Source organism: Catharus ustulatus, chromosome Z (assembly GCF_009819885.2).
Source record: "Catharus ustulatus isolate bCatUst1 chromosome Z, bCatUst1.pri.v2, whole genome shotgun sequence".
Taxonomy (NCBI): domain Eukaryota; kingdom Metazoa; phylum Chordata; class Aves; order Passeriformes; family Turdidae; genus Catharus; species Catharus ustulatus.
This window is the reverse complement of record NC_046262.2, coordinates 34,804,776-34,828,281: the sequence shown is the minus strand read 5'-3', so window position 1 is coordinate 34,828,281 and position 23,506 is coordinate 34,804,776. Positions and strand designations below refer to the sequence as shown.

Genomic DNA, 23,506 nt, shown 5'->3' with positions numbered 1-23,506 from the left:
GGGTAAGATGTACTCTGTAGCTTGGACTTCATGTCACCAGAAACCAAATGTTAAAATTTCATGGAAGCTTTTTTTTTTAACATAAACCCATTGTATTGGGACCTTTACCTTCTGGTGTTTTTGTAGAGTGCCTTGGACTTCACAAAGGCATTATGAGGCTTCCATAGGCTGTCATTGCATAAATGATTTAATGTCAGTCTGACCCAATTGCTTACCATCAGTGTGTCCTCTCCAGGGTGACCTTCAGTTTAGTAGCTAATTGCCATCAATATCAATGAGTAGCTGGTGGTTTCTTACTGTTCTGGTGGCACTGTTCTGTCTTGGAAAGCATTTATTTCAAAGCTATTTTACAGTGTCCAGTGTCAAAATCTGTGGGTAAAGGGAAAAATGATTAAGATTTTGAGCAGATTTAATGAGTGAACATCTCCCATATATGCATTCAGAGAATACCAGCTGTGTTTTTAATATATTCATAGGGGTAAATTTGATAGGTGGTGAGGTACAGAGGTGAGAAAAAGGAATGTTCTCCATCAACATTAGACTTCAAGTAGGGATTTGGCATTTTTTTGCATTTTTTGTTAAACAACTTTTGAGAGGGTGTGCAAGGTGCAAGTGATGGCCCTAGGACCTATGTTCTGCTGTCTTTCCTAGAAAAGGAAAATGGTTTTCTTTGGCTGCATCTAAAGATGGTTGTTATTAGCACCTTTGTAAAAGAGGCAAGGACTACATTGCATGGCAAACATGCCTGTTAAAGGTGGAAGAAAAATTTGAAACCTGTGGCTCGATGCTTTTGAGTGGGTGTCCCAGGGTGACTTTGATGTTGTCTGTTTAGCCCACAAGTAAGTTTTGTTCCTTTAAGGCTGGATTTGAGAGTGAAGGGGGGAAGGAGAAGCGGTGGAATGTCTGAGGCGGTTGTTTTTCAAAGCAGAGACAGGAGTTCCATCGCTTTGTCTCCTGGACTGTGTCACTGTGGTGGACAGTGGGACAGAGCTCTCCTTTGCTTTTAGTTAGTTTTTGACTAACAGAAATAGAGTTCCCTGGAAAGTTTTTTCCTTTTTCCTGGAATTATTTGAACCTGCTCTGAACTGAGGACCTGGGGGAAGCACCAGGATCTTGCACCTGTGGCCATCGGGGCCTGGCCTGGGCAGCGGCGTTTTCCAGTGTCGGAGGGATTGAGAACTGAGCCGAGCTACCACCTACAGGAGAGAGACTTTGTGAATTTGTCATCTCCTCAGAGCAGCAAGAGATTTTGCTGTTCGGGATTGTTAATTTTCTGTGCTTTGCCTGTTGAACAAACAGGTTTTTTCCACTTTTCTCTGAGGAAGTTTCTTCCCAAACTGGTTGGGGGAGGGGCACACTTGGGTTTGCTTCCTAGGGGGCTCCTTTGGAGGTTTTCTCCCAAATTTGTCCTAAACCAGGACAGTGGGCAAAACCAAGTCAGTGATTTTTTTTCTTCCAGTTGCCTTTATATCTAAAGGTTAGGCTAGCACGTACATGAAGCTGTAAGCAGTGTGAAACATGCACCTCCTTGCTTTCTCTGAAGATCAATTATTGTCACAGGCTGAACTCTTTTATGTTCTAAACTTAACCCAAACAATAAGCATTGACTGTCTGTCACTGCTGTCTGGCTGCTCCTGCGTCCCTTTTCCCTGTCAGCTCTCTGCCCATGTGGTGTCCATGTGTCTTCCCAGACAATCGCTGCCTCACACACCAGGCAAGCACACACCAGCCATAAGACCTGTTCTCTGGTTACTGGACCTGCTTTTTGCCTGGCTGTTAGCTGAACACTTCCCAGAGTGTTTTCTGTTGAGCAGGAGTGAGCAGCATTCCTTATCTCCCACGTGAAACAACATCAAACTTCATATCCACTTCTACTCCAGCAGTGTACTATTCCTGGCTTTTAAGATATATGGCGGAGAGAACTTAACACTTCAGCAGACATGAGACTGCAGACGCCTTCCTTCTCTGTGCAGGCATTAGCACATGCAGGTATGGCTGCAGAAAATGAGAAGGCGTTGAAAACAACATTGGTTCATTTGTTTTATATTGAGGCTTGCAATGAGAGTGTGAAAGTTTGAAATATTTAGGAAAGTAAATGAGGAAAAGAAGAATCAGGAATACTTTAACAGGATCGTGTTTCAGTGAATTCACAGCAAAAATATGGCACATGAAGATTAGCCAATTTCCAACAGTAAAACTAAAGAACTGTAGTTATATAAGTGCATCTGTAGGATAGAAAGTGAGGACAAAACTGCTTCCTACTTTCACCAAGCTTTCACTGTAGGCTGGAGCTGAGGAGACATTTGGCCTTACTGTCTTATGCTGTCACTTCTGTGATCCCTCTAGCAATGCTGATGTCTTAATTGAAAACCAGATGATTCCTTAAAGTATGTTATAATTACCTAAATGATGAATGCTGCAGTAATCCTAGCTGATAAGGTGATGACTTGTCCTTTCCCAAAGGAGATAGTTTTCAGTTTGTGGACTGCTTTTGGTTGTAGTATTGCAGCTCGGTAGTCCTATTTTAAGCACTTTGTAATATGTGTTATTGCAAGCAATTATCCTGACCTACTTACTGTCTTTCATGTTGGCTACAAGACATTATTGGCCAAATGTAAAACTTCTCACTAGTCTAATCTGCCCTTGTGGTGGATCATTCTCTTGTTCATATGCATCAACCCCCTTAAATTATAAATCACTGAAAATTATACTTCTGCAAATTGCACTGAATAACTACTTTGAAGAAAAAGGGCTTCTTGAATGAGACTTCATGAAATAAACTACTACAAAACTATTGCCTGATACTTCAACTTTCATTTAGTCATATTAGTTTTCTTCTTGTACATCCTGATTGAAGTCTACTTCCCAATATGTTTTCCCACTGACATGTCTTTACATTGGTTCTTACTAACAGGTGGTAAAGTGGAGTCAGTGTGACTTTATCCTGTGCAAATACAATTTATCCCAACAAAAACTATGAAAATTCCAGTTTTTTCCTTGAAAATCTTCATCTCCCATTAATGGCAGCCAAGAGGTACTGCAGCTTCTTTGGTTTTAGTGAAGTTGAAACAATTACAGTAACCTTTTGCATCTGTAATTTGCAAAATTAATTTGTTTTAATGGAGGGTTACATAGGAAAGGATGTAACTGAAATGTAGTCTCTTAAGATTCTGGTTAGGATTGCTTAGGATCCTGGTTTCCCCTTCAAGAGTTTTATCAAGAACTGGAAAGTTTCTTTATTTTTAGAAAAGCGTATTTAACTATGTAAGAATATTTGAGCAAATAGTTTTCTAGAAGAACAGTATACTAGTGTAAGACTTGTAAAGAAGTCTTACTTAGAAACTGAAGTGTCTCCAGTTGATACATTGTTCAAATGAACCAGGAAATCTATTTGTGCTCTCTAGTGCTGTCACACTCTGGAGAAAGAGAAGTGGTCCTTACCAATAACCTGTGTAATAAACATGCCAGTGTGTATAAACATACCTAGCTCTCTGTTGAGGATGACCTCATTTTGTTGATGCTGGTTGTCTCGTGGTACCTGCAAGTCTTGAGCTGCAATTCAGGCACGTGTTGTATTTGCAATAGTCCACCTCTTGAAGTCAGTCAGCTTCATTGTCTTTTATTTCTTGGTTTAGAAGCAAGGTAAATTGTTGCTGTTCTAAGAACCAATATTCTAAACATTTTGTTACTATTTTTTAAAGGACTCCCCCTTAGTTTTTTTTTTTAAATCAGCCCTAATGTTAGAGGGAGGAAAGTTTTGTTGTCTCTTACTTGAGTAAATTCTCATATAGTCAAAAATAGTTATGCTCTATCAATGGTTCTTAACAGTACCAAGCCTTGATCAGAAAGTACACATGCAGTTGTGTGATATATCCCAAATGTTAGCTCAGAATTTTAAATTCACTTCTAAAAGAGTGGTAGGACATGTCAGATAATTGCTGCCTAGAGGGCATGGTATTTTTAGAGCAGCTTAGGGGCAGATATGTGCGAAAGATTTGCTTGCTTCTGTTGATTTATTTTGTGCCTTTTGTGAATGTTGACTATGAGGACAGGTTCAGGTTCAACTTTGTCAGGTCTAGCAAAATGGAAGATTTTTATGGGTAAAGCCATGTCTTGTTAGTCAGCAGTCCCTAATGTCTGTGTTGTCATGATTCTACCACTGATTGTATAGAAGACATAAAACCAAGTGTCTCCCATCCCCTCGCCCCCACCAAATCCTCCAAAAGTTGTTGCCAATAATGCTAGTTTCCTTGGTCAAACACTTGCACGTAAACTCACTTACTACTGTCTTGCAGCGGTTGAAAATTCTTAAGTGTCTATGGTGCTGTAGGCTTAATATACTGTGTTAAAGAAAATAAATTACACTGAAAATACGAAAAAAAAAAGCAGAAAGCAGTAAAGCAGCATATTTTCACCAGGGAGGAAATAATTCCATGGAATTTCCCAAAAGAAGGTCCTTAATTTCTTTGGAATAATAACTTTGTATTTCAAGCTTCTACTAACTTGACTTGGAATGTTAGTCATGTTACTGAGGACAAAACTGAATGAGTAAACTTCTTAAAAAATCAGAGGTACTAGTAGTTGCTGTGGCCTGAGTTCACGTTCCAGGGGATTAAATGTATTCTTAATGCTTAATTTACTCCAACAGCTGACTTAACCATGGAAAAATGTATAGGTGCCAGGGAGACACAAGTTGAATACGCTACTAGCCTCTGAGAATTTCATTGTGGTACAGATGGTACATATTAGGGGCTCTTGTGGGAAAACTGTATTTTATAGAACTTGAGGGGAAAAAACAGTGTGATTCACAAGATGCTCAGAATACAAATGCTTTGTTGAAGGAATTTTTACTGTAAGCAAATCGCAGACAGGCAGGCAGTCAAATTCAGTGGGAACACAAGAACTGAAACTGAGGTTATACTATAAACAATGCGTAAGTAAATCTTGACCAGCATGGCTGGCAACAAGAAACATGTAAGCTGTACTGCTTTCCTTAAGGAACCAAGACTTCTTTTCCTCATTTTTCAATATCTCTCAGAAAGCAACGAGAGTCTTGAGGACGTTAACCTTTTCTGTGACTTGTGAAAACTACTACCTTGTGCAAAGGCAGACAGACCCAAATTACTACCACCAATGTAGGACAGGCAGCAAACACAGAGGTTGATACTGGCCTTTTCCACTGTCTCTCTTCCTGACCCATCAGCCTAGATATGCATCAACACTTGTGAAGTCCTCAGAAATGTGGGAGATTTATCCTTTCCCCAGAAACTAAAAAACAGCCTGCATAGAAGCTTTGGGAACAGGTGAAGATGCCTAAGGCACACAGGCCACACGCCATACAAAATCTGGGTGAAGCAAGGGCTGTTCTGATAACTACTTTTCTGTCTTAGTCAAACCTTCTATCTTCTTGTGAGGCATTTAAGCTTTAATGGTATGCATTCTTGTGTTTTTTTTCTGTGGTCCCCATTTTGTAACCACTATCTTACAAGGTGACGAAGGAAACAATATTATAGGTCTGTTACCTTGTGTGAAACTCTCAAGACTAAGACTGTAACTTTTCTGTTTTTCTGTGACTTCTGAAAAATCTTACTGCTCTCTTCTAATGTTATATTTCTCAACATGGGCCCTCGAAGATCTAGGATGAACAGATTGCTTTCCCTCTAGTCATTTTACTGACCCCCTCTGAGGCAGAAGAGTAAATGTTGAATCCCATTATTCTGAATTTCTGCTCTTTGGATGATGAGAATGAATGGGAAACAAAAACTCATGCACAGTTTGTCCATCTGCCTTTCTGATGAAGCCTGGTAATGTTTACTAGGAGTAGGAGAATAAGTGAACTCTTTTTATAGAGAATGTCAGCTTGAACACATTGCATATTCAAAATATGTTCAATATTAACAATGTTTAGAGGGAAGTGAACAAAACTAGAACTTCAAAAGGTAGTAATGATCACAAAGAGAATTGCTGGTAGGTCTATATCCACACATTTCTTCCAAGTCAATAACTAATGAGAAGCATTATTTTCAAGGTTAATTTGGTAACTGATTCCCAGTCATAATCCTTATCTGAAATATTTTCCCAATTGTTTGATGAGTGTCAAACAATAACCAGCTGCACCATTTTTAAAAAAATCGTATTCTCATTTAAAAGTGTGGTGAAAAAGATCCTTCTTTGTGCCTCCTGGAAGCAGACAACAGGAAATAAATGAACTGTCCTAATTCAGAGCGTTAAAGTAAAAAAATCTAGAAGTTTGTTTAGAAATACATAGTAAGCAACTCCTGTCTCCTTTACTTGCTAAGAGAAATTGTTTCCAGAGAAAGAAGTGTGATATTAGAGAAGCTCTTACACTATGCTTCTTAAGAACACTGTTCTAAGAAAGCTGTTTTTAGTCACTACCTTTGTACTGGGACAGACAATCAGCATGAAGCTATTCCATGCCCCTTAAATATAAGCAGAGGGACCAAAAGTGTTGAAAACACTATGTATTTGTAAGACAGGTATTTCAGGCATTTTGGGGGAATTCTGGAATAAGACACAAGGCACAAACCGAAAGATTTTTTTAAATCTCCAATTGAGGATCTTCATGTACAGTAATTTCATGATTACAAGCCACACTGAGTATAAACTACACTTCCGGAGTGTCAGCAATGTTTCGTTTTTCCTCCATAAATAAGCCGCACCGTATTATTAGCTGCACTTTCCTTTGCAGCGAGGATCCGTGTGCAACTTTCACAAAGTTGCCAGTTAGTAACAGAATCCTGGGCTCGTGAGGTTTACTGGCTTGGCCCTGCTTGGGGCGGCCGCCAGGGAGCAGCCCCAACCCCGCTCGCCGCTGCTGCCGGGAGGCAGGGGAGCGACGTGCTGGGCTGCTGCCACTGGGAGGAGGGAGAAGGGTGTCCCGGCTGGTGCTGCCGGGAAGAGAGAGAGAGGCATCCCTGACTGCTGCTGCTGGCAGGAGGGAGAGGGGCGTGCCTGGCCGGTGCTGCCACCGCGCCCCCCGCTGCCTGGGGCTGCTGCTGGCTTGGACTTCGGTGTTGGGAAATTTCCAAAATTTGTTCATATATAAGCCGCTCCTGAATGTAAGCCGCACTTCCCGTTTGGGAGCAAAATTTTAGTCAAAATGGTGCGGCTTATAATCATGAAATTACTGTAGTTTTGGTCTCCTTGGAGGAGTTGGATGGATTGACTTGCAGTTTGGTCATCCTTTGCCTACACAACTATGTATACTTTCAAAGGCTAAAATATATGGGCAGCTGCCAAATATTAGGTGTTGAATTATGGTTATCTGAACACCTAGGACAGTCTTAGCTGCATTTTTTTTGCATTCTTCAGGCTGGAAACAGCAGTAGCAGGTACAGTAATTTCACGATTACGAGCTGCACCATTTTGACTAAAATTTTGTTCCCCAACCGGAAGTGCGGCTTACATTCTGGAGCGGCTTATATATGAACAAATTTTGGAAATTTCCCAACCCCGAAGTCCAAACCAGCAGCAACCCCGAGCCAAGGTGGAGCCCGCCCAGCCCCAGGGGATGCAGTGGCGGCACCGGCTGGGCACGCCCCTCTCCCTGTTCCCCGTGGCACCAGCCGCAGTGCGCCGCTCCCCTGCCTCCCGGCAGCAGCGGCGAGCGGGGCTGGGGCTGCTCCCTGGCAGCCGCCCCGAGCAGGGCCAAGCCAGTAAACGCCGTGATCCTGCGATTTTGTTACTATTTGGCAACTCTGTGAAAGTTGCACGCGGATCCTCGCTGCGAAGGAAAGGGTGGCTAACAATCTGGTGTGGCTTATTTATGGAGGAAAAACGAAACATTGCTGACACCCCAGAAGTGCAGCTTATAATCGGTGCAGCTTGTAATCGTGAAATTACTGTACATGGATTCTTCTACCTACTCTCCTGGGAGAACTGTTGTTTGGGGGATGACAAAAGAGAAGAGCAGAAATAAACCAAAGAAAGTGCTCAGTGCAAGTAACACCAGTGTTTTTTTTGTTTTTAGTTCCATGGAACTTACTCAATTAATTAGTGGCATTGAAGCCGTACTCCAAAGTCTCTGCCAAATGCTTAGGTCACTTACAGATGAACCTTGGGGGTTTCCTGGCAAATTCTGTACTGCAAAAGCAGTCAGTAAAGGTACAAAGCTGAAAATTGTATATTTCAATAGTTAAAGTATTTATATTAAACTAGCAATGGAGATTAATCACTTTAACTTAGGAAACATATTTCTTGTAGAAAATATGTATGCTTGAGCTTAAACACTTTCACAAGCTGTAGCTTGCAGGTACAGGAAATTTGGTGGGTGTTGGCCTCCAGCATGCTATCTGAGGCTAGGTAACAAGGATCTGCTTATGGTAGCCCCACTTAAGACACTGAGAAAATGTATTTTTGTCCCAGCCAGAGCCAGTAGTGAAGTGCTGTACACCTCTTGTCTAGAGGCTTTAGACTTATCCTGTGAAGGAGAGCACTTGCTTACTGCTTTTATATGTTTAAATCTATGAGTCCATTCTGGTGTGTCGTTAAATCTGAAGTACAATGTGTTTAGTGCCACAGACCACTACTTTTGTGGGACTGTTGCTGTGAAGCATCTTTTTTTTTTTTTAAATGGGGCTGAAATTAGATGGTGAAGCTGGTAACATGTCAGTTTCAGAAAGTGACATAATTCCACTGGCACTTTCTTTACCATATTGTTGCACTTTCCTGTATTTTTCTATAGCTACTGTACGTATTTGTATGAGCTTTACTGTGTCTCTTAAAGTAATTACAGGTTTGAAACACTCAGGTGCTGTGTGTTCATGTACAAATATGACAGCCAACAGAGATTAAGTGGATTAGGTGGTTTAAAGGATGGGCAATTCCAAGGAAATATCTACCAGCACTGTAAAGTGTCTACTGTTAAGTGTCCTCTTTAGGTATCTAATGTCTTCTGAAGTCACAGTAATTTGTCCATATTATTGGGAAGTGTTGTGAGAATCTTTTGATGAGTGTTCAGACCAAAAATTGAGGTAAATGATTCTCTTCTGTTTGTGAAAGGGCATGCATGTCTGGGGCTGTCTTAGGTGTCTTAAATACAGTAATTTCACAACTATAAGGCACACCCTTTTGACTAAAATTTTTCCTCGAACCCGGAAGTGCGCCTTATAGTTCGATGTGCCTTATATAATGGACAAAGTTGCAAAATTTGCCAACCTGGAAGTGTGAGTCCCCAACAGTCCTGAGCTGAGCAGAGCCCGCCTGGCGGCGGCATCGGGCCAGCACCGGGCCGGGGCAACCCCGGCGGCATGGGGGAAAAGCCCAGGGGGGCGCAGGGCTCCTGGCGCGGCACAGGGCACCCAGAGCGCCAGGGCAGCGCGGGGAGGGAGGGAGCAGGCTGCCGCAGAAACCACGAGCTGCAGGCGCTCGGGGCCACTGCGGGTCCCAGGTGCTCTGACCCTCCGCAAGCTGCCGCGAACTGCAGCCCCCCTGAGCCACTGCAGGCCCGGTGCCGCGGGAGCCCCGTGCCGCGAGGGCAAGGCGGCACCGCGGAGCCACGAGAGGGAAGAACGTGGCGGTACCACAGAGCCGCGAGGGGGAACAACATGGCAGCTGGAGCAGCGCTGGCAGAGAGGTGGGGGGCAGGAGCAGCGTGGGCAGGGATGCGGGGGGTGGCCCGGGCAGCCCCAGGCACTGGCAGCAGCGCGGGCAGGGAGGCGTTACTACTTCGTTACTTTGTTGCTTGTGGCACAGATCCTCATTGCAAAAAAAAAAAAAAAGTGCGCCTTATAGTCCAGTGTGCCTTATATGATCTACAAAGTTGCGAAATTTGCCGGCTCCCGGGGGGTGCGCCTTATAGTCCGGTGCGCCTTATGGTCGTGAAATTACTGTGGTTAGGTTTTGTATTTATGTTGAGGTTATGTCAGTGGCACTTGTACACACATGAGTGTGCACCCTATTTATATTATTTGAGTAAAGTGGGTCAGATTTAGTTTAGTTTTTCTCAGTGGTGTTGCCATTTATGCTTTTTAATACTTCCTTTGAGGTTTCTCAGCTTTTCCTGATTTTGTGCTCTAATCTTTTAAAGGATGAGGGTAAGTTAACATCTCATGAGTATTACAGCAATTCTGTTACCCAGAATAATTGTTAGACTGTAAAAGAACAGATTCATATTTAACTGAAATAACCAGTCATCCAGTTTACTGAGGTAACCTATTTATGCACATAAAGAAGACTATGTGTTAACTGACTGTTACTTAAAATTGAATCATAGTTTAAATGCAGTCTTTTAAAATTATTATGCTTCTTTCTACGTTGGTTACCATTTGCTATTGTCCTGTTAAATGAAGGACATTACATTAAATCAGCTGATTGTCCTCATTATACTCACCTGCAGCATAATGTAATTCTCTTATCAAGGGTTTTTTCTCAGTAGGGTACCTGTTTTATATTCAGTCACTAATAAATGTTTGTAAATAGCACTCATACTGAAAAATGCCTCATTAAGATGGATGAAAGTCAAAACAATCTCCCTGTTCAATAAATAAAATGAAGATTGCTAGTGTGAGAGTTCTGTATTTGTTCTGTTTCACAAAGATTTTTTTTCCTGCAGTACATTATGTCTATGTGCTACTTCTCCAGTACACCCTAATATTTTTATTGGTTCTGAAGTCTTCCAATAGGAGCTGGTTATACTATTTTGACCCTGCATTCAACTTTTAGCCTTGTTTTAAGATGGGCTTTGCTGTGCTTTTTTTATTACTGGGCAGTTTTCTCCTGTTGTGTTCCACTATTTGTAGAGTGGCCATCCCTACTATTGCTCACTCTTGTCTTGGGTGTCTTAAATGCTTCAGCTTGCTCTGTCTGTGGGAAAGCTTAAGAAAGTCTGTTTGTGATTGCTTGTGTAGGAAAAATTCAGAATGGCTCAACATAAATTTCAGTCTGTCTGTCTTTTGCTCTTAACTAAAGCAAAATGCAAAGAAAAAAGATTGTTGATTTGTCGTTTCCCCAAAATCTACCCTCAAGCAGATGGTGGTTTGGTCCTTTGTACTGTCCTCAGAGGCATGTAAACAGTTGAGGAAAATGGAGAATGTTCCATTGCTACTACTGTTTGGACCATTATACAGCTTAATTGTTTTTTGTCATACTGTCTTTTGTGTACATAAATAAATATTCTTCATAAAGTAACTTCAGAACTTTTTGGAAGATAGTGGTGAAATATTCTAAAAATAGTTAATTTGCTGTGTATGAAGCTTTGATTGCTTCTGTTAACTTAGTCTACTTCTACTTATTAGTAAGGTTTGGCTTAGAGGACTCTTAAATAAATAATATTTAGTTAATAATTATTAAATAGCAGAGATCTATATGTCTTTCATCTCAAGACCTACAGAAAGCCTGTTTAGGGATTTCTACAGGTAACAACTGTGTGACTGATCTATTCCATCTCCTTCAGCATTTCCTGTAATCTCAGTCTGTCTAAAATGGCATGGCAAACAGTTATGGAAGCATTCTTAGTGTCTGAAGCACATGGCAGAAGTTCTGCTGCTGACAGCAGTCAGTTCCTGAAGATAGATGTGAAAGTTGTGTGCTAAGAGCAAAAACCCTCTTGCTCTACTCCACCTCAAGGTTGTCCTCACCTTTCAAATGTTACTGCTGGCATGTTGCTAGCTTTGCTTTGGGATTTTGTGCTGAAGTGCACCAGAGAGTCTTCAGCCTCAATTTTGTTATTGTTTTCTTTGTAGTATGTTGCATTCTGCATGTGGAAGGTTCTTCAGTGCTCACTCAGCTTAAGGCTGTGAATGGGCATTTTTCTGATGCTGTGAGCTTCTTACTTAAGGAAAAGGATTTTTTTCTGTGTTCAATTTCTCAGATAACAGACTATTCAGAATTAGCCCTTACTATGACTGGTGGCAGGAAAGCAAATGGGGAACACAAGTACATCTAGGTGGTGTGGAGCAAGGAGGTGATCCTGAGTGTTAGGTTCAGGCTGAGTGGGGGTTGCTGATTGCTGTTGCTACAGGGGAGATGAGTGATGGCAGAGGTTCAGCCTCACTTTTATAAGCTCTGCTTTAGCAGACAAGTATTAGGGTATATGTGGGTTTATAGAAGCTACTGAGTGCTCCTTTAAATGGATGGGTGGGGGAGAGCAGCACCTGCATAGAGGAACCCTTTCTAGTGCCTGCACACCCAAACCCAGAGCTTAAAGCTTGAGATACTTGTCTAGCTACTACACCAAGTGAGATTTTTCTGCTACTCTCTTCCTCTTCCATTTGCTTTGAAAAAGGACATGTGCCTTTTATCCACGAGTTCTACTTTCTTTGCCATTTAGGTGGTTTCTAAGGTCTGCCATCCTTTGAAATCTCCAAAAGTGTTCAAAGGCTTCTGTGTTATCTACCTGCAGGGGAAAGCATGGTAAATGGCAGCAGAATATCATGTCACAAGAGGAAAAAAAAAGGGAAGGATGGTGTTTTAGGAGGCAATTTTTCTGTTATATTGTCTCAGTTTGGAGTTCTAGTTTGAAAGGCAGTTTTAAAGTCGAAGACACAGATGCTCCAAAAATGTGACAGTCAAACTTGTGGCTGATGTCTGTTGACTTTTTTGTGCTTCCCTTATTGAAATTAAATTACAGTAATTTCACAATTATAAGCCGCACCTGATTATAAGCTGCAGTTTCGTTCGCAGTGAGGATGCTTGCACAACTTTCACGAAGTTGCCAATTAGTAACAGGATCACGGAGTTTACTGGCTCGGCTCATGGCCGTGCGGGCTCGGATTGGCCCCGCCTTTCCCCCACCGGGGCTGGGCGAGCTCAGATCGGCCCTGCCACCCCCCCGCTGGGGCCAGGCGGGCTCCGGCTCAGCTCAGAGCCGTGTGGGCTCACACTTCTGGGTTGGCAAATTTCTGAACCTCATCAATATGTTGGCTACTCCTGATTATAAGCCGCACTTCTGGGTTCAGACCAAAATTTTAGTCAAAATGGTGTGGTTTATAATTGTGAAATTACTGTACTAAGAACATCCTGAATTTAAAAACTAACATCACCTGTCTTTGCTCTATCATGATATTTTAAAAATACTTGGCTGGTGGAAAGACTTAATCTTCAGAAAACATACAGAAAAATGAATGAGAATGCCTGCTTAAGTGTTTTGCTCTCATTAGAGAAACAGATACATAACCTGTCTTTTAGTTTCTTAGCTGCACAATAAATTGTATACACCCTGTGCTTAGGAGTTTTCTCAAATCTGTGAAGATCTGCCTGGGAACAAAATCTAAGATATATGTATTCATACAATTTCCTAGGGCAACTGCTGCTGAAAAAACCTAGAGAACCACATGTCTTAGGTTACAATGTAAAATGTAACCAAAAGTGTATTTTTTATCACCATTTCCGTGTGCTGTTGAGACCTGGTGGAGCAGTATTGTCTCTTCCATGACTCATCCCTGATAGCTCCCTCCAGGGGATATCTTCTGTTAATGGACCATCAAGCCCCACTGCATGACTGATAAAATTACATCATCCCACTGTGAAATACTCCATGCAGGCAGAGGAAACAGGCATTCCTATCTGGATATAATCTGAAGTTTGGAACACTACAAGCAACCTAATTCCCTGGATTCATAGAGGACAGGTGCTCCATAATCATCACTGGACCTTCAGAGGAAAACCAGATCCTTCTGCAACATCCCTACTTCAACAGAACCACATCTACCACTTCAACAGGATTGCAGCCACCATTTAATTGCGCTGCTGCCACCACCTTGACCAAAAGGCTGTCAGGTTGTATCCTGTCTCTATCAGGTTAAGCCAGTGTTTTTTGCATTTATTTTACCTTTTCCCATTAAACTGTAGTTGTGACTTGGTATCTCTCACTAGTTTGCGTTCAAACTTTACAACTTATGCCTTGGAGTGGTACCTAAAACAGAGGCTAGACAAGATTAAGAACAAGAAGGTGGGTATTTATTAAAGGCTTTCAGAAGCCTCTGAGAGGGGTTATACCCAAGATGGAAGATGGTCACAAGTTTTACATACAGTTATAAGTTTACATATCAGGGTTATAAATTTACATATCAGGGTGCATCCTCCAGTTACAGCTTCAGGTAATGAAGTAATATACCTGCAGTTTGCTGGGGGTAAAACAAATAACAAACAAATACCTAAACAAAAAAATCCAACAAAAGAAACCATCAAATGAAAAATAAGAAAGGCAAGGAACCTCCAGATTTAATACACCAGATTTTAAAAAGCCTTCCTGTGCAATTAACTATTGCAAATAAATCCATCTACTACGGGAAATAATGCTTTGGAGAAATTGTCTCCAAGCAGAAAAATGTGCTTTTATGTAAAAAAACTGAGAGCGTGATTCCTTTGAAAGAATATGATATAGTATAAAATGATGATTTTGATTTTGACTAATTTAATGTCTAGACAATATCTACTCTAATTCCTGATAGAATTATAAATTAATGTTAAGTAAAGGATATGTTTTAGATTGAAACTGTCACGCATACATCATCTTGCAGGTTTGAATTGCCTTTCTTCACCCAAAGTGAATCATTACGTTCCCCTTATCAAAACTGAGAAAAGTATTTTTTGTTCATCTGCAGTCTTTTTTAAAGTCATGACCACCAATGAAACTATGGTAGTTTAGGATTACTTGTTTCCTCTATGTCTGGCTGGTGGTATGCTCTCTAATTTTTGTCCAAGATGTTTACACTGAATTGTTTCTACTCTCTGTTTTCCAAGCTGTTATTTAATCAATACAATACATGGGGAAAATATGTGCCAGAGTGTGATGGTTTGAAATCAAAACCAGTAAGAGACTCCAAGTGAAAAATACAATTTAATAGGAAAAAAAAAAAGAGAAAAATAAAGTACATGCAGTAATATGAAAGAAAGCCACTGATAGAGTCAGAATACAACTTGACACCCTGCTAGTTACGGTGGTGGTAGCAGTCCAGATGAAGTGGTCTTGTTAAAGCAGTGATCCTGTAGAAAGGTCTGATAGCTCTTGTCCTCTGGAAACCAGTGGGTAAGGGGAGCCTTGGTGTTCCAAATCTCAGTTTTTATCTAGGTGGGAAATGTTTGGTTCCTCCCGCTGGGTGGAGCATCTCCCAATGGGATGATGTGATTTTATCAGTCACACAGTGGGACTCAATGGCCCAGTAACAAAAGATGTCTTCCTGGAGAAAGGATGAAAGTGGAAAAGATAAAGAACACTGCCCCACCTGGTTTTTAACAGATGACCCATTAGCAGAGGATATCTTCCACAGAGATAAGAATCACTGCCCACCTGGTTTCAGCAGATGGTGATAGAACATATACTTTTGAGCGCATCTTTCCATTGTAACCTAGGACACAGGCATACCAAGGCAGGATAAATACCTTGCAAAGAGCAACACATTTAGTGTTTCCATTGAAATATTCTTCACAAACCCAAAAGTTAGAGTTGCCAGGGATTTTAGAAGAATTTTTAGTGTGATAATGGTGTCTGAACAAAGATTGGGATATTTGGTAGAATAAATTAATGTTGGCGGTTTGCCTATATAAATGTTACTAGGAAGTACAGCAATTTCACGACTATAAGGTGCACCCTTCTGACTAAAATTTTTCCCCGAACCCGGAAGTGCGCCTTATAGTCTGGTGTACCTTATCTGATATAAAAAATTCGGAAATTTGCGAACCCGGAAGTGCGACCTGAACCGGGACCCGCGGGAGCTGCGACCGTGTGGGGAAAATCAGGAACCATGGGACCCGCGGCCGCCGGGCGGGGGAAACTGGGAACTGACACGGTCTCCGGCTGGGGAGAAGCAGGGAGAAGTGGCGCGACCGTGGGGAAGCGCCAAGAAGCGCCGCGGGAAAGTGCCGAGAAGCGGCAAGAAAACGCCGCAGCAAAGCACCAAAAAGCAGCAAAGAGGCGCTGCAGGAAAGCGGTGAAAAAGCGCCGTGGAAAAGTGGTGAAAAAGCGCCGTGGGAAAGTGGCGAAAAAGCAACGTGGAAAAGTGGTGAAAAAGCACTGCAGAAAAGCGGTGAAAAAGCGGCAAAAAAGTGCCGTGAGAAAGCGCAGGAAAGCGGCGAAAAAGTGGGGAAAAAACACTGTGGAAAAGTGCCAAAAAGCAGCGCGAAAGCACCGCAAAAAAGCGGTGAAAAACACCGCGGGAAAGCGCCGAAAAGCAGCTAAAAAGTGCTGCAGAAAAGCAGCAAAAAGCCGCGAAAAAACGCCCCAGGACAGCGCTGAGAAGCGCTGCCACCACCGGCCGGGGGGAAGCCGGGACGCAGCACGGTCACGCGGTGGGAGCCAGGAACTGTGAGCCGTGCCAACCAGCGCTGCGGGCGGGCGGGAGTGCTGGGGCCCGCTGCATGGGGCAGGCGCCTGGGGCTGTGTTTTAAAGGCTACACCGATCTTTGAAAAATGTTTGCAAATTGAACACTTGCCAGTAATTTGTTACTTTGTTGCTTGCCACGTGGCTCCTCGCTGCAAAAAAATAATGTGCCTTATAGTCCAGTGCACCTTATATGATCTACAAAGTTGTGAATGTTGCCGACTCCCAGGGGGTGCGCCTTATAGTCTGGTGCGCCTTATGGTCGTGAAATTACTGTACTCACTTGTTTCCCCCCCAAGATCTGTGTAACTAAGTTACAGTCCCCAAAAGTGTTTCTTCAGAATTATAATCAAAATTATTTCCTTTTTACTGAATGCTTGCAACTCAACAGTGAAATTGGAAAGATGTCACTGACTGGAAAATTGGAAACAACGTTGTGTTGCTTCTCTTGGAAACAAGTAGAGCTAAGGATTACAGAGGAAATTGTTTATTCTATAGCATATAAATGAGTAAAACCTTGCTAATGTTTCCATCAATAACTTTCCAAATAGTTCTGGGGTATTTTTTAAAAGAAAGAAGACCAATTTGCAAGTGCAATTTTGTCCACTTTTTTTCTGATATTTTCAAAAGAGGAGACTTGAAATACTGCATGATAAGTGGCTTTTATGCATAAGAAAATACTTAGCTTTCTTAGGTAAAACTATGATCTATTAAAAGTCTATTTGGACAGCTTGGTCACTATTCAGCCCTGGTGTGGCACATCTGGGATGCTGTGTCCAATTCTGGGCTCCACAGGACAAGAGAGATGCAGAACTGCTGGAGAGAGTCCAGAGAGGCTGTGTAGTTCCTTTAGTGGTGGTACTCAAGACCTGTCTTGACACAAACCTGTGCCACGTATTCTAGGATGTCCCTGCTTGAGCAGTGAAGTTCGACTAGATGTTCTGTTGTGGTCCCTTCCAGCCTTACTTATTCTGCAATGAATCAAGTAAAATATCCATGAAGGATGAAGATGTGATGGAAAAAAAAAAAAATGAGTCTTTCCTTTCTTATAAAATTTCTTTAACCCCAAAATTTTGACACAGTTCTGGTATCACTGGTATACAGATGGATTTTTTTGTCTCTGAAATGCTTATTTCCAGTTTGATCCTTGCATAGAATAATGAAGTTGAAATAGAGAGTAAGATTTATTGTGTTAAGTATCTGTCTGGATGTTAAGAAAAAATATTCTCTATGCAAAATCTTTAATGGGAAGAAGAGGCATATAATTAATAACCAAGAAAGAAATTACTTCAAGTCCTGCAATTGTGGGACCTGTTTTTCTAAGTGAAGAAGAAAATCCCAAGGGCTGTACCTGCTATATAAATATGAGAACATACTAGTGCACAATTACTGGAAAATTTTATTACTCTTAAAATAGTAAGGGTATCTACAGGGCAAATTGACATTTGTTGCCTGAGTTTTTAATGTCATACCTAATGTGTTTTCCATCAAAGATAATCTTTTGTTATGTTATTATCCAGGCAGCCTTAGATGCAGTTCAGTTGTTCAAGGGCCTTTCTTTTGCTTTAGTGTCATGCTTGTCTAAAAACGACTTCTAGACCAGGTGCTTTCTGGAAGTGCTGTACTCCATTGATACCTGAGAAATATGTGTATTTTTAAACATTAATTTTTGAGAAATTGCAAAAAAACTGTATTGAAAAAATGCAATTGTCTTGGAAAAAGATCTAGAAACAAAGCTTGAAATGTAGGAATAACTTCAGTTTAAAAGTACTTGTTTTTATTCTTGTCCATCTCTTTTGCATTCCTGTTTTGTTCAGAGGAAATATGAGGGAGCAGACAGAAGGGATGGCAGGCATAAACTATACATGATCCTACACATTTTTCCAGTAACTTCTGAATGTATAAGGAAGGACTTTTGCTTGTGTGTGCAGTGCGGAATACAGCTGACAAAATTTCTGTGTCCTTTAGTCAAGAAGAGGGGCTTCTGCTCCATCTGTGATGTGTGCTGAACTTTGAAACTTCACAGCTGCCTGAGGATCTTTCTGTATCAGGAAAATGGTCCTTCTGCTGAACTCCTGGAGGGGTAATAATGTGGTTTATCCCCGGCTGGCATCTAAGCACCACCTAACAGCTTACTGATTTCGCTGCAATGGGATGAGGGAGACAGTTGGAAGGATGAAAATGAGAAACTTGTGGGTTGAGTTTAAGGTAGTTTGATAGGTAAAGCAAAAGTTTTGCAAGCGAAGTGAAACAAGGAATTAATTCACTAATTCCTTTGTGGGCGGGCAAATGTTCAGCCATCGTCAGGAAAGCAGAGTTCCATCACACATAACAGCAACTTGCCAATGAGTGATTTTGATTGCATAAAAAAATAACTTTCAAAGGTTGTAGCAAAAGCAGGTTTAATGTACATTTTTGACTAACAAAATTCAATGGCAAGGTTCACCCCTATTACTTATCATGTGGATGAAATAAACAAAGCAAAGTCAGATTTGAATCAGCTCAGAATGATTCACACAGAGATGGAAAAGAATAAGCATATAAAACGGTGAGACCCTCTCTCTGAGTCACAAGGTTCAGAGATGACCACCTTTCTTTCTAAATTCCTGATGGACCCTAGATGTGGTTGAGTCCAAACTCAGCCACAGACTCAGAGACTTCCTTGCCCTCCTGTCTTGTCTATTAGATTGTTCTCAGTTGATGAATAAGTTGTTTAGTGGTTGAGGAGGACAGAGTGTGTACAGAAAGTGTCACTCCAAAATTTAGTTAGGGTTTGCTTTATTTAAAGGGTTTTAAACTGTATCTTGCTATCCTGTCCAGTTGGTAGAAGTGGTGGGGATCTGATCCCTCTGTATATGAGGGAGGCAATGTAATATATCTTTAAATGCAGTGCTGAGAGCCCAATCTTAGAATTTTTAGTGCCTTCTGTGCTTTCTCTTGGGGTTTTATCTTTCTCATGTAGTATGTGTCAGCATAAAGCAAATGAACACTCCTTAGTCTTAGTCTAGGACATACCATTTAAACTGTGCTCATCTTAGTAATTTTTACTAGTTTCTCTTTGAACCTGCCTAGATTTTTTTTTTTGTTTATTTAATATTAATGTGTGCCTGAAGTTAGAAAATAGCTGAGCCATTTTTTTCCGGGCTATTTTCATATTTGTTTTAAAGAATCCAAGTATTGGACCTTTCCAACTGGTAAGGTGTTCTGCAGAAAAACTGAGTAGAAGAGCTTTTTAAAAATCACAGCTGAATATTTAAAGCTGAGTTATTGCTGCAGGAGGGATTTGGTATGACAATCTGCCTGCCTCTGAAAATAGATACCACCCCTTTGTTTTGAGACTTCTTTTAAGGAATGTGGTGTCTAATACATGGAAAAGTTGGTCAGAGTGTGATAACAAATGCAAATAATGGGCAAATATCTATAAATACTAATACAAAAACCATTGTGGTTAAACCAGTTCTCTTTAAGAAGGCATCACTTCTTACAGGTACCCACCTGGAATATCTTACAGGGTACATAAAATGTGTGAATTCTTGCAGACATTATTCTGCATCATCTTTATACTGTGTTGAAATCTGCTTAAAGTAAACTTCTGCCTTTGCTTGTTCATTCTATGACTGTATTTTTAGTAAAAAAACCCCAAACTATTCATAATTAAGTGTTCAACAGTGTTAAAATGGCAAATGAATCTCATGTTAAAGCTTTTAAGAAAAATAGCTTCAATTAGAATTTTGTTATTATGTCCAAAGGCTTCAATGTAGTCACTGTTAAAATGTGGCATTGTGGCTTGATTGCATCTGTTCCTTAAGTGTCAGTTAATGTCTGATGCAACTCATGGGAATGCCTTTGTGAAAGAGAAAATAGTGCTTCACTTGTGAAATAAAGAAATAAAACATTTGAGATAAATGATTTAAGCAATTTATGTGAGCTGTAGAGCAGCTCCTCTGATAGAGCAGGGGACAGATAATCAGCAATGCTTGTTCTGACTTTCTCTGATCTTGGGTGACTCATTCTGCAGGCATTTTCAGAAGACTTTGGTTGTACAATGCACTGGATGAGAACTGAGCGCTCTAATTTCTTTCTTACATGTAGAATGAGTGTCACAGATTCATGGAATATCCTCATTTGGGAAGGTCCCTTTCTGCAGCAGTCCTCTCCAGTGTCTCGTTTCCCCGTCTCTCCACATACCCAGGGTTGCCCCATTCCAGGTGCAGAATTTGGCACTTGTCTTTGTTGAAATTCATACAACTGGTGATTGCCCAGCCCTCTGATTTGTCAAGGTCTCTCTTAATAGTATAGTTAGGCAATATAATCTAAACAGATATTGAATCATTATGGAGAAGAAATCCTTATTAATGAAATCATGTTGTAGTAGTAGTAATGATATTGGTGTTGTTACTGATGCCCATTAATACCTTGCAGTTGCTTGCTGGAAGGCAGGTTTTGTTTGAGGAGCATTTCAATAACTTACCATCATCTATGAATTACTGGAACCTGTTTGTATAGGAAGGCAACTCAAAGTGAATGCATCAACATAACCAGGATGTTTCTGACTAATTCCTGCTAATTGTTTGTAATATAGCTAGTATTGCAGCTGAGTGCCTGAATAGTGGTCTGTCATGGGAGATAAAGTGACAGTATACTGTAGGTGAGCACCTGAAATGTGCACAGTACTAGAACCTGTGCAGTTGTACCTGTGTGCACATGTGTATGATTCTTCAGCATTAAGGAAAACTATAATTTCTCCTTCTTGTCCCAGGACCTGAGCCTTCTTGCTCTAGCTTTTACGGCTTCCCCTATTCTCTTTATCTTTTTACAACTTGACTAGTCATTTGGTTTCATCTGTGTTCAAGCTACTATGCAGCATTTGGAAAGAGCTTTAGCTGTAGTTAGAGTATTGTTTGGTCTAATTTCCATTCTGTGGTCTTAAACATACCAAGTGTTACTAGTTGTTACAGCAATGCTGACCCCACAGTACAAAGAAACATGGGACAGACTTCAGCTGTATGATTGCATTGCATGAGCTCCTATTTTTATTTCAAAATTGCATCTAAAATTGTTGCAGTTGATCTATCTATTTAGCAAATGTATTTGCAAATACATTAAGACTAAAATTTTCATTTATGGGAGAAGAAAAATTATTATTCTGAAAAACATACAATAACAGGTCAGTACCATGAATTCACAGAATATTCTAAGTTGGAAGGGACCCACAAGGATCATCAAATCCTGAATTCAAGTGACCTGTACAGTTGTTGAATGCACAATGTTGGTGTTATTCTCACTGTGCTCTCATCAACTGAACTAAATTCCTTATTTTGCCTTGCACAGGTGACAAAACCCTCACATTTTATTCTGTGGCCAGTGCGTGTAAAGAAATTTGTATGATTTTGCTTATGTTTTTTACTTCTCTCCTGGACCTACAACTCTTGTGACAGGAGGCACTGTTATAATTGACACGTTACTCTGCATGCTGTTGCCGGCTTCTTCCTGCATCTCAGTGAAGATGTTCCCTGGAACTGCCTTATCAGACACCAGCTGAGTCTATAGGAACCTTCAGGGCCTTAATAATTTTAGAGACTGGCTTGAATTTGGACTATCTTGTCAAAGGTACAGCAGAGAGGGAGAAAATTGTGTTCATACAAACTTTTCCTTAGGAGAAAGAAACCTACCATAATAATTAACTCTTAGTGGTAAATTACATGGTATTTAAGACACTTGATCTAGCACTTGAAATGCATTTTTAGGTGCCACCAAAAGGAAAGGAGCAGTCAGAGGTGAAATGCCTCTGTCCCTCTGTATCAGGAGGAAATTGTTTGTAACAAGGTAGTGTTTTCTGCTTATGTACCTGGTCTACCATAGCCACTTTTTTCCTAGCAAGTTTTGGGAAATCTGTAAGGGTCTCCAGTTGCTTCCTTTTTTTAAATCACTCCTTCCTAGTTTCTTTTGTTGATTGAGTTCTGTTTTTTCCTTCCTTTTCTGCAGTTTACTTAACTCTTGTCACTTCTCTGCTCAGTATACCTTGCTAGGATGATTTCCTGTCTAAACCACACATCACTGCAGCCCTGATTACAGCTTATGAAAATAAAACAGAACTTATCTCAGGGAGTGCTGTTTTAGAATGCACAGAAAGTGCTATTGGTTAGTACACTCTGTCAATGGTGGCTTCCACGAAAAAGAAAAGTGTAATAGCTGTGGTCTACACATACACAATAGAACTGAGCTTTGTTCAGTCTATTCACAAGACTAAAAATTTCCTTGTGCTAAAAGCCCATCTTTCAGTTTGGGAAGACACCCAAATTAGTTTCCTAGTGATTGTTCTGCAGCCTGGTATCCAGGAGCTGTTGCAGACTCTTTGAAGAACCACGAACCTTTGATGAGATACTATTCAGCATGTATAACGGCTGTGTAAATCTGCAGTAAGAGCTTAATGAGGGAGGCAATGAAACTTTTCTGTACCAATTAAGAGATCGGGAAGAAGTTGATGTGATATTTACGATGTCACAACTATTCAGTCTGAAGTCACTATTTCTAAAGCCTCTGCATTTCCATCTGATTAAGTATCTGCTGTCTAATCTTTCCCCATTTTTGTGTAAGTGGATTCAATCTTCTGTGTGTGGCCATTCAAAAAATATTGTGAAACCTTTCTCCTTAAGTTGTCTACTGCAGGCAGAGGAGGAGCAGGAAGGCTGCTTTATCACTGACTGAAAAATTACCAATATGTATTACTGTAACCTCTATGCTTAACTAGGACTATTATATTTACGTTTTTCAAATGCTGGCAAGTCTTCTCAGGAGAAGATATGCCAATGTAAGGTGAAATACTGCTTCTGTGAGGTTCATCCAATTTCCAGCTGAAGACCTTAGTCTGAAAATATCTCTAAGATTTGACCAATCATTGTTGTAATGCTTTTTTTTCAAAACCTTTCAAATTCCGCTTGACAAACTATAGCTCCTGGTATTTTTCTGCCAGGGAGCAAAAAGGATTTAAAGTGCCCATCTGCAGTGCTTTGCTGAAAGAATAATTTTGGTAACCAGGCCCTGTACAGTTAATTGCAATAATTTTTTTGCAAACTACCAGGCAATTCTGAAAGGAGTATATGTCTGAGTAAACTGTGATTCAACTAATAGTTAGATATTTTTTCCCCTCCCACAAGTCAGCTAGGTTGACAAAGCTAGAGGAAATGTTTCTGAGGAAGTTAACCTTTTGTGTTATTAATTGCATC

At 40.8% G+C, this 23,506-nt stretch overlaps 1 protein-coding gene across 2 annotated transcripts in view; it reads left to right on the top strand.

The window, feature by feature from the left end:
• The window catches only part of MLLT3 (MLLT3 super elongation complex subunit), a 138,320-nt gene that overhangs the window by 39,624 nt on the left and 75,190 nt on the right, over positions 1–23,506 (top strand). The gene's annotated exons all lie outside the window — the stretch shown is intronic.